Source organism: Micropterus salmoides, unplaced genomic scaffold (assembly GCF_014851395.1).
Source record: "Micropterus salmoides isolate LMB-PRFRI ecotype aquatic unplaced genomic scaffold, ASM1485139v1 Ms_hic_scaffold_3347, whole genome shotgun sequence".
Classification (NCBI taxonomy): Eukaryota; Metazoa; Chordata; class Actinopteri; order Centrarchiformes; family Centrarchidae; genus Micropterus; species Micropterus salmoides.
The window spans coordinates 569-12,577 of record NW_024042648.1 but is presented as its reverse complement, the minus strand read 5'-3'; the positions used below and the strand labels follow the sequence as shown (position 1 = coordinate 12,577).

Below are 12,009 nucleotides of genomic sequence, written 5' to 3'. Positions count from 1 at the left end.
AAAGAGATTTGCAGATGTAGGAATCACAGCAGAGTATTGTAACATTCCTTTTATCTGGTTTATCAAAGCCTTGGGAATGGCATTGACTACTAGAGAATATTGTCTAAATGAGCAATCCAAATTAAATTTTGTTTAAAATCATCATGACCTAACATATTCCCATATTCATCCATTAAATGTAGTATAGCCCAAACTCCTTTTTCCATCCAATCTATATAAAATAATATTTTCCTCTTACATAAGTACCTGTCGTTCCATATTTTAGCTTTATGAGGGGAGAAGCGTATTATTACTGTTTTATTTTGGAAATGTTTTGTGCGGAAATGTGTGCAACAATGAAATCGGTCACTTCCGGCGAGCCAGAAGACGTCACATGTTTTGGTTTTTGGGGAGATCAGAAGCTCAAACACTCAGAAACTGCATCTTTAAACCTCACAGGCATGTTGGTAGTTATAGTTTTCCCGTGTTAGTTTTCATTAGACCTGTTTTATATCTATCTATCCATCTATATATCTATATCTATATCTATATATCCGCGAAGTAACGCAACTAACTTATCTGGCGCGTCCGACGTGCATAATGTGAACCGTTTCAACAGGAGTACAGGGTGAGCTAACCTGACGTGTGTTGCCTCTGCACGTTATTGATCTCTGGGTTTCTCTCCTCAGCGGGAGGCTCAGATGGGAGTTGACCAGACTGAACCGGAGGTGCCGGCGGAGGCGGTGGGCAGGCGGGTGTCCTGCGGCGGGGAGCGGGCCACGGTGCGGTACGTGGGCCCGGTGCCGCCGACAGCAGGTAAAAATAATAACAACAACAATACCCGGGGTGTCAGGTGGACGATTCACAGTCCGAACTGGTTGTGAAGTCAATGTAAATATCTTAAGACATGTTTATAAATAAAGCAGCAATAAAAGGCTCGTTTTTTAAATGGAGTTTGGCAGAAGGTGTCTTCCCCACAAGGTTTAGTCAGTCACGCCCATTGAAATAAACAAGAGATTTAGCAAAACAGCCCTGCTAGCATCAGAGCATAACTGTAATGTTAGGCCACTGATTCTTGAGAATTTCAATAAAACAGCTTTTACTTTTGAAAAGAATTAAAATGTTGTATTAAGAAATCTACATTTATGAGTTTATTGTACAAGATCTCACCAATCAAACAATATTTTGGTGCAACCTCCTGATTTAAAATTCTTTCATAAAATATGTGTTTTGCCTGTCTTTACTTAGTTTTTGTCAACATCTACAGACACAATAAAAAGCCAGTTAATCTTATTTATTTAGTCTTATAAGGATTTCTACACCATAGGTACATATATATTCAATTCAATTCAGTTTTATTTATATAGCGCCAAATCACAACAACAGTTATCTCACAGTGCTTTTCATAAAAGAGCAGGTCTAGACCGTACTCTGTGATGTTATTTACAGAAGCCGAACAGTTCCCACCAAGAGCAGCACTAGGAGACAGAGGCAAGGAAAAACTTCCTTTTAAGAGGCAGAAACCTCGAGCAGAACCATGGCTCAGGGTGGGCGGCCATCTGCCTCGACTGGTTGGGGTGAAGGAGAGAGAGAGAGAGAGAGAGTTGTTATATATATATATGTTATTAAATGTTGAATGTTAACTTTTGTTCACTTTTTATACTCTCTTAAAAACCTATGCATTATGTGACTTTCATCATTAGTGTTGAAGAAGATGTATAGTATAAATAGAGGTCAATGAAACATGCTTTGTGTGTTCAGGGCTGTGGCTCGGCGTCGAGTGGGATAACCCAGAGAGAGGCAAACACGACGGCAGCCACGACGGACTTCAGTATTTTACCTGCAGGTAATTACCACTTTGATGCCACATGCTGAAATTTGACAAATTATTATCCACTTTAGGGGCGTAATGAATATCCAAATCCACAGTTCGGTTAATATCTGGGGGGTTTTCCCCTGTTTTTGCTGGGAGGAGGAACATTATTATTATTATCATCCACCCTGGGTTAATAAAACTAGTCTAACTTGCAGGCATGATCTCTCAATCATGATTGTGTTAAAATAGTCACATGTCACACGTGACAGTTGGAAGACAATAAAATAGATGTGTTGTAATTTTTACAAAAAATAGGCCGTCACAACTTTAACTACAGTGTTTTCGACATGTACTTTACTGTCCAGGTATATTAACAGTTGCCAAAGTATACTTGGCGACACATTTTAGCATTTTGCAGAGACACATAGAGAGAGATGTTATCACGTTACATGACAATGACACGGTGCAAATCTTACAAGCACGGAGCGACAGTGAACGCACCGCTGCAGATGTACCAGTTGGTTTGGTCTGTGGGGTTTGTGGCATTGCTGACTGCCATTGTGACACTCCGTCGGTTTGTGTTTGTTGTTGATCCCAGATTTCAAACCATCATGTTAAAATATTTCTTCTCAGCTCCACCTCAGTGATCAGCATCTTGATCTCGCACTCAGTAAAGTTTCTCTTTTTCTAGGTGCTAAGCTAGGTGTGTGCTATGTTGCAGGTCTCGGTTTCAGAACCGTTACGGCTCTAATCCACACGCAGACGTTCCCGTGTAGTTAATTATCAAAGCTTTTCATTGGCAGAAGGTGAGGACCCTCTGGAGGGTTCCTGTGAGGATGTAAAGATTTACTTAAAGCTCAGTGGGTTTTAAAACAATTTAATTTCTCCCCAAATATGTGAATTTCTGTGTTTATATGTAGTCTGATAACAAATGACGTGCTTGTTTGTGATATTTGGTAGATTCAACAAATAGAATAAGAATCACTCCACAGTGAAAACAATCCTTTCATTTATGATTTAACTTAAAAATGTGATCATCTGAAGTGAGTAACTGTTTCCTCTCCACTGCTTCAGACACCCTAAAGGAGGCTCTTTCGTCCGTCCAGCGAAGGCGAGCTTTGGCGTGGACTTCCTAACCGCCGTGCAGCAGGTGTACCAGGTGGACTCGGAGGAGGTGCTGAGGGAGGAGATCTCCATCTCCTCCAAGAAGCTCAAGTGGGGGAATATCAAGGAGCGCAGGTACGACGCTCATCACCATCTCCGTCAAATAGGTAGTAAACAAATATTTTCCTCATTAATATGCTCTGACTTAATGACACTAATCCATTTTCCAGCACATTGATAAGAGTCAGATGGATTATTTTGGTTTTTATTGTGATAATATACCAAATAGCCAGACATTTACAGAACGGTTTATAAAGTCTATAAAATGTCAAGAAACTGTGAAAAATGACCGTCACAATTTTCCAGAGCACAAAGTGACGTATTTAAACAGTCCAAAACCCAAAGACTCTTCATTCACTATCATGAAATCCTCATATTTAAGAAGATGAAGCAAATATTTCATATTTTTGCTTAACAAAATTACTGAAATGATAAATCAATCTTATTAATATTATTATCAATTCGGGTTCGGTTGTACTAAAGGACACTGTAATGAGTTGGCTGTTCATTATTCCTTTTAGTACATTTTGGTTTAAGTCAGTTTTTCTAGTTAATATCACAGTTAATTTTGTCTGGTTCCAAAAACCCGAGATGCCAAACTCCAGGTTTCAAAACGGCGGGCCACAAGCCAACAGGAGATGTCGCCGCGGCTACTTCTTTATACCGTCTGTGGTTGAGACGCCTCTTATTATAATCCTGGCTTTAATGTGAGAGTTACTGTACATCAGGGCAAAGACTCTGTAAGTTACAGATGAATCATGTTCTGCCTCTGGATTCACAGCTGTGGAGAGAGCGAAGTATCACTGACGAGGAGGTAACATTATTAAACAGGAGAGGCTGTGAGGATCTATTTCCTTTGACTGATGACACTGTGCTTCTTTTCCTTTTGTCTCCACAGTTTTGAGAGTCTTCCAACAGTGTTGCTGAGCCGCTCTGAAGTAAACGGGCCTGGAGCCGACGGAGAAATCAGGAAAACAACGCCGAGTATCTTTTTGCAGAGTTCTTACTTCTTGTCATTGAGGTGATGTGAATGTTGGTGTTCCTGAGGATATTTTTAGTTTTCAGGCCTAAAGTCTGTCTTGATGCCGAAAAAACACGTTCAAGCTTCTAAATTGTGAGGATTTGTTGGTCGGACAAACAAACAAAATAACTGTGACTGTAACATTTTGAGAAAATGTGAATGAATGCTTCTTCTATCCACTGCTGCTGTGAACACAGTGCAAAGCTAATTGGTTGATGGAGATTAAAGCTTATGGAGCTGATTCTCCAGTGCTGCTGTTAAACCATCGCAGAAGAAGAAGGGGACACAGCGATGTGACGTCAGAGCTTTTTTTTGTGCATAAAGACAGGTGGATGGAAACACACAGAGTGAAGGGGGAAGAAAATATTTCAAGACATACTTTAAAATAAGGATTGAACAATTAACCAAGAAAATAATTGGCAGATGTATGAATAATTATAATTACTATTAGTTGAAGCTCGTGTCAGTAGTTCATCGTGTCCTGTCAACATGCTGATTCTCAAAACTCATCTGCGGGGACAATCGGCTGTCTGGTGTGTGAGGACTTCTAGTCTACGGGGAAATTACTCAGTGTTGGTTTAAATCATTTGAAGACGGGTTCCTCTGCCAGGAGGTTTCAATGATTGTCAGAGCTGGACGATGATTGTCAGTGATTGTCGGAGCTTGTCGGTGATTGATATTGATTGTCGGTGATTGATATTGATTGTCGGTGATTGATTTGATTGTCGGTGATTGATATTGATTGTCGGTGATTGATATGATTGTTGGAGCTTGTCGGTGATTATTGGAGCTCGACAGTGATTGTATGAGCTTGTTGGATATCGTCAGAGCTTGACGGTGATTATTGGAGCTCGTCGGTGATTGTTTTGATTGACGGTGATTGTATGAGCTTGAAGGTGATTATTGGAGCTTGTCGGTGATTGTCGGTGATTGTATGAGCTTGAAGGTGATTATTGGAGCTTGACAGTGATTGTTTTGATTGACGGTGATTGTCGGTGATTGTATGAGCTTGAAGGTGATTATTGGAGCTTGTCGGTGATTGTTTTGATTGACGGTGATTGTATGAGCTTGAAGGTGATTATTGGAGCTTGTCGGTGATTGTTTTGATTGTCGGTGATTGATATTGATTGTCGGTGATTGATATTGATTGTCGGTGATTGATATTGATTGTCGGAGCTTGTCGGTGATTGATATTGATTGTCGGAGCTTGTCGGTGATTGATATTGATTGTCGGAGCTTGAAGGTGATTATTGGAGCTTGACAGTGATTGTTTTGATTGTCTGTGATTGTCGGAGCTTGAAGGTGATTATTGGAGCTTGTCGGTGATTGTTTTGATTGTCGGTGATTGATATTGATTGTCGGTGATTGATATTGATTGTCGGAGCTTGTCGGTGATTGATATTGATTGTCGGTGATTGATATTGATTGTCGGAGCTTGTCGGTGATTGATATTGATTGTCGGAGCTTGTCTGTGATTGATATTGATTGTCGGAGCTTGTCGGTGATTGATTTGATTGTCGGTGATTGATATTGATTGTCGGAGCTTGTCTGTGATTGATATTGATTGTCGGAGCTTGTCGGTGATTGATTTGATTGTCGGTTATTGATATTGATTGTCGGAGCTTGTCTGTGATTGTTATTGATTGTCGGTGATTGATATTGATTGTCGGTGATTGATATTGATTGTCGGTGATTGATTTTGATTGTCGGTGATTGATATTGATTGTCGGAGCTTGTCGGTGATTGATATAATTGTCGGAGCTTGTCAGTGATTGATATTGATTGTCGGAGCTTGTCGGTGATTGATATTGATTGTCGGTGATTGATATTGATTGTCTGTGATTGATTTGATTGTCGGTGATTGATATTGATTGTCGGTGATTGATATTGATTGTCGGTGATTGATATTGATTGTCGGAGCTTGTCGGTGATTGTCGTAGCTTGTCGGTGATTATTGGAGCTCGACAGTGATTGTATGAGCTTGTCGGATATCGTCAGAGCTTGACGGTGACTATTGGAGCTCGTCGGTGATTGTTTTGATTGACGGTGATTGTATGAGCTTGAAGGTGATTGTCGGAGCTTGTCGGTGATTGATATTGATTGTCGGTGATTGTATGAGCTTGAAGGTGATTATTGGAGCTTGTCGGTGATTGTTTTGATTGACGGTGATTGTATGAGCTTGAAGGTGATTATTGGAGCTTGTCGGTGATTGTTTTGATTGTCGGTGATTGTCGGAGCTTGAAGGTGATTATTGGAGCTTGACAGTGATTGTTTTGATTGACGGTGATTGCCGGTGATTGTCGGAGCTTGAAGGTGATTATTGGAGCTTGTCGGTGATTGTCGGTGATTGTATGAGCTTGAAGGTGATTATTGGAGCTTGTCGGTGATTGATATTGATTGACGGTGATTGTATGAGCTTGAAGGTGATTATTGGAGCTTGTCGGTGATTGTTTTGATTGACGGTGATTGTATGAGCTTGAAGGTGATTATTGGAGCTTGTCGGTGATTGTTTTGATTGTCGGTGATTGTCGGAGCTTGAAGGTGATTATTGGAGCTTGACAGTGATTGTTTTGATTGCCGGTGATTGTCGGAGCTTGAAGGTGATTATTGGAGCTTGTCGGTGATTGTCGGTGATTGTATGAGCTTGAAGGTGATTATTGGAGCTTGTCGGTGATTGTTTTGATTGACGTGATTGTCGGTGATTGTATGAGCTTGAAGGTGATTATTGGAGCTTGTCGGTGATTGTTTTGATTGTCGGTGATTGTCGGTGATTGTCGGAGCTTGAAGGTGATTATTGGAGCTTGACAGTGATTGTTTTGATTGTCGGTGATTGTCGGAGCTTGAAGGTGATTATTGGAGCTTGTCGGTGATTGTTTTGATTGTCGGTGATTGATATTGATTGTCGGTGATTGATATTGATTGTCGGTGATTGATATTGATTGTCGGAGCTTGTCGGTGATTGATATTGATTGTCGGAGCTTGAAGGTGATTATTGGAGCTTGACAGTGATTGTTTTGATTGTCGTGATTGTCGGAGCTTGAAGGTGATTATTGGAGCTTGTCGGTGATTGTTTTGATTGTCGGTGATTGATATTGATTGTCGGAGCTTGTCGGTGATTGATATTGATTGTCGTTGATTGATATTGATTGTCGGTGATTGATATTGATTGTCGGTGATTGATATTGATTATCGGTGATTGATATTGATTATCGGAGCTTGTCGGTGATTGATATTGATTGTCGGAGCTTGTCGGTGATTGATATTGATTATCGGAGCTTGTCGGTGATTGATATTGATTGTCGGAGCTTGTCGGTGATTGATTTGATTGTCGGTGATTGATATTGATTGTCGGTTATTGATATTGATTGTTGGAGCTTGTCTGTGATTGTTATTGATTGTCGGTGATTGATATTGATTGTCGGTGATTGATATTGATTGTCGGAGCTTGTCGGTGATTGATTGTCGGAGCTTGTCAGTGATTGATATTGATTGTCGGAGCTTGTCGGTGATTGATATTGATTGTCGGTGATTGATATTGATTGTCGGAGCTTGTCAGTGATTGATATTGATTGTCGGAGCTTTCTGTGATTGTTATTGATTGTCGGTGATTGATATTGATTGTCGGTGATTGATATTGATTGTCGGTGATTGATTTTGATTGTCGGTGATTGATATTGATTGTCGGAGCTTGTCGGTGATTGATATTGATTGTTGGTGATTGATATTGATTGTCGGTTATTGATATTGATTGTCGGAGCTTGTCGGTGATTGATATTGATTGTCGGTGATTGATATTGATTGTCGGAGCTTTCTGTGATTGTTATTGATTATCGGTGATTGATATTGATTGTCGGTGATTGATATTGATTGTCGGAGCTTGTCGGTGATTGATATTGATTGTCGGTGATTGATATTGATTGTCGGAGCTTTCTGTGATTGTTATTGATTGTCGGTGATTGATATTGATTGTCGGTGATTGATATTGATTGTCGTGATTGATATTGATTGTCGGTGATTGTCTGAGCTTGAAGGTGATTATTGGAGCTCGTCGGTGATTATTGGAGCTCATCTGTGATTGTCTGAGCTTGTCGGTGATTGTCAGAGCTTGAAGGTGATTATTGGAGCTCGACAGTGATTGTATGAGCTTGTCGGATATCGTCGGAGCTTGACGGTGATTATTGGAGCTCGTCGGTGATTGTCGGTGATTGTCGGAGCTTGAAGGTGATTATTGGAGCTCGTCGGTGATTGTCGGAGCTTGAAGGTGATTATTGGAGCTCGACAGTGATTGTATGAGCTTGTCGGATATCGTCGGAGCTTGACGGTGATTATTGGAGCTCGTTGGTGATTGTCGGAGCTTGAAGGTGATTATTGGAGCTTGACAGTGATTGTATGAGCTTGTCGGTGATCGTCGGAGCTTGAAGGTGATTATTGGAGCTTGTCGGTGATTGTTTTGATTGACGGTGATTGTATGAGCTTGTCGGTGATTGTTTTGATTGACGGTGATTGTATGAGCTTGTCGGTGATTGTTTTGATTGACGGTGATTGTATGAGCTTGTCGGTGATTGTTTTGATTGACGGTGATTGTATGAGCTTGTCGGTGATGTTTTGATTGACGGTGATTGTATGAGCTTGTCGGTGATTGTTTTGATTGACGGTGATTGTATGAGCTTGTCGGTGATTGTTTTGATTGACGGTGATTGTATGAGCTTGTCGGTGATTGTTTTGATTGACGGTGATTGTATGAGCTTGTCGGTGATTGTTTTGATTGACACTGACTTGTAGGTGATTTTCGGAGCTTGTCGCTCATCTATGGTGATTGTATGTGATTGACTGTGATGGTCGTGTCTGTGTGAATGTCAGCGTGCTCAGTGAGTGACTCCTTCACAGCAGTGATCAGACGTGCAGTGGCTGGACCTGAGTGGGACTTGCTGTCCAGCTGGGAGGACGTGGCTGCCGTCACCCAGCAGTGGACAAACTGGAGGGACTTCAGCTCAGGTACAGAGGACAGCTGTGTGTGTTCATTACTCATGTTGTGAGGACAAACATCAGTTTGCACAGTCACATGTGATCCCCATAACGTAAATCATTAGGGTGAAGACTTGGTTAAGGTTAGTCCAGGAAATAGATATGTCATTGTAATGTCCTCTGAGGTGATTGAAAGAATTCTCTCCTTCCAATGGACTCTTCATCTTGTCTTATTTTTCAGCAACAACAGACTGTGTTTGCCGTCCGACCCGTCGGCTCACTGCCAGCGTTCTGCAGCCTCAAAGTCCTTGCCCTCAATAGCTGCGACCTCACTGGCCTCAGGTACACCTTTCTCTATCGTCTGTGCTCACCTCTTCATCACCAGGGTCAGTTTAGAAATGCTACAGTTACTGTAGTTATCTCACTCTCAAGGGAAACGAATGCAACGGATATTTATATCTGTATTCTTATTGGTTCTCAAATACTTTTTTATATATACTTGTTGTGTGTATATAGTATGTGTGTGTGGGTGTGTGTGTGGTGTGTGTGTGTGTGTGTTATATACACACCACACACACAGGGGGAGAACAAGTTTGATACACTGCTGATTTTGCAGGTTTACTTACAAAGCTGTCGAGGTCTGTAATTTTATCATAGGTACACTTCAACTGTGAGAGATCTAAAACAAAAATCCAGAAAATCACATTGTATGATTTTTAAATAATGAATTTGCATTTTATTAGTCCTTATCGGAAAGTCCTTTGGATAAGGGACGAAAACGTCTTCCGTAGCTTCAACCAAGTCCAGTTGCCCTTCATTTAACCTTCGTTGGATAACTATGACCTGGATGACTGAGAATCTTCATAGACATATTAAACATATTAAAAATATTATTTATAATTTCTGAATATAAGTGTTTATTTATTTACTACAATAAGTTTCCATCACATTTCACATAAATATTTTTTTATTGTCGTTTTTTATAGTCCATGAAAATTAATTTATTTCTGTAATTTATCTTACAGAAATGATTCACATAAAACTTTAATCACTTAGATTAAAGTATTTTCCGTGTTGATAAATGTCCAAATTTACAGTGCTAGTTTCAAATCTCTCTTCCTGTCACCTTTCAAAATAAAAGCATCGGTGAACCCCTACTTTGTTTCCTGTTGTTTTTAAGAAATCCTTCGTCCTGGTGTGTATATTTTATTTTTACATCACACTGATTATCTGTGGCTCTCTGCTGGACTCAGATCCTGGAATGCGCCCCCATGTGGCCACAGCTGGAGGATCTGTGCGTAGAAGAAAACAACATCACAGAGCTGCAGAGGTAACGCCGTCTCCATGTTTGCTTCATTTACTTCTGATTCGTCAGGCTTTACTCTGTGTAACGTTTCCGATGTGTGATGTTTTAAAGGCCCGACGGAGTCCTGCAGTCCCTTAAGAGTCTCAGTCTGTCCAGTAACTGTAGTGCAGGACAGTATGATCAGGATAGCTGCTCTGCCCAGGTACAGTACCCAGCGTCTCACAGGACCGAGCGTTCAATCTAAGAGTTGAGAAAATATTTTAATGAAGTATTTATCAGATGGAATTGTGATGAATAATCTTCAGGTCTACGTAGTGTTTAGTGTTCACCGACTGTGAAATGCAGTTGAAAGCTATGAAAAACAGCCAGTCGGTATTTAAAAGTATTTTATCACAAAAACAAATTTCTGTTTACTGTTTCTGTTACGTGCAGTTTTTAGATTGAATTGTTTACTCATGTTTGCCAGCTGTCACTATTCTTCTCGTGCCTTTTGTTGGTGTCAGACTGCACGAGCCGGTAGATGAAAATATACAATCTATATGGACTTATGCAACATTTCTTTAAAATGCTGTTAGTGGTCCCCTCTCATATGACACAGCCATAACCAACAACTTTCGCACATGTTGAACCGCACAGATAAAATAAGCTTTTATTGATCCCCAGAGGAGAAAGTCAGGTGTTGCAGAAAAATAGAAATAAGAACATTACCAACAAAACTGACACGTATGTGATCAGTACCAGGAAATATATGATTATGATTATATGTGTATATATGATATGATTAAGTAATGATACTATCGTTGTCGTTTTAATAAAGAACCATAATATAATCTATAATATATAAAAACAGTATACCATATTCTTGGGGGGGCGGCCCTTGTTGAATTTCCTATATAATAATTGCACATACATATGAGTATTTCTGGATTATCTAGAATTGAGTTTGTTTCTTGACCATGAAACTTTTAAACACCAATCTGAAGCTCCTGAAATAAACTCTGCGTGTTTGGTGCAGACTGGAGCAGCTGAGCTTGTCCAAGACCGGACTGACAGACATTCGGTTCGATGACGCCGCTCCTGGTAAAAAATATGATTTAAACATTTAACCACACCCTCAAGCCAGACATCCACATCCTATCTAGCGTTTGGTCTAAAACTCCAGCCATAAAGTCTGAACTGTTCTCTGCAGGGTCTCAGACAGCCATGTTTCCAGCACTGAAGATCTCAACGTGGACCACAACAACATCACGAGGTCAGTTCTGCTCAGATACAAATACAAACACTTTCTGGAGACGTTCAGGAGAGCAGAGACACTGTGAACACCAGGCATCACTGACGGTTGCACCTTTAACCAGCAGTTGTCCATTAACTGGAAGGACGGTGGTTCGATCCCCGCTCCTCCGGTCTGCATGTCGAAGTGTCCTTGTCACTGGACCCCGGATTGCTCCCGGTGTCCATTGGTTTGCGCCTTACTCTCGTCAGCGTGTGTGAATGCGATGAAGTGTAAAGCGCCTGTCCTGCAGCCTCTCGCTCCGTCTCCGTGCTCTTCGGTCTCTTCTCCTCTGGTGTTAGCTAACGTTACGTCCATAGAGAGGCTGCTGAGCCAGGTTTTGGTGCCCGCTCGCCCAGCTCTGGCTCGACACAAGCAGCAGCATAAGGTTGCTTGAAACTTGGGTGGCGAGCTAGCCAACAAAGCCAGCAACCCACACATGAGCTCGTAAGCCCCCGACATACTTGCTTTTTAACGAGGCGTAGGCG

At 41.0% G+C, this 12,009-nt stretch overlaps 1 pseudogene; it reads left to right on the top strand.

Moving 5' to 3' along the window:
* Window positions 1–335: 335 nt before the first annotated feature.
* Window positions 336–11,503, top strand: LOC119884294 (annotated as a pseudogene).
* The last annotated feature ends 506 nt before the right edge of the window (window positions 11,504–12,009 follow it).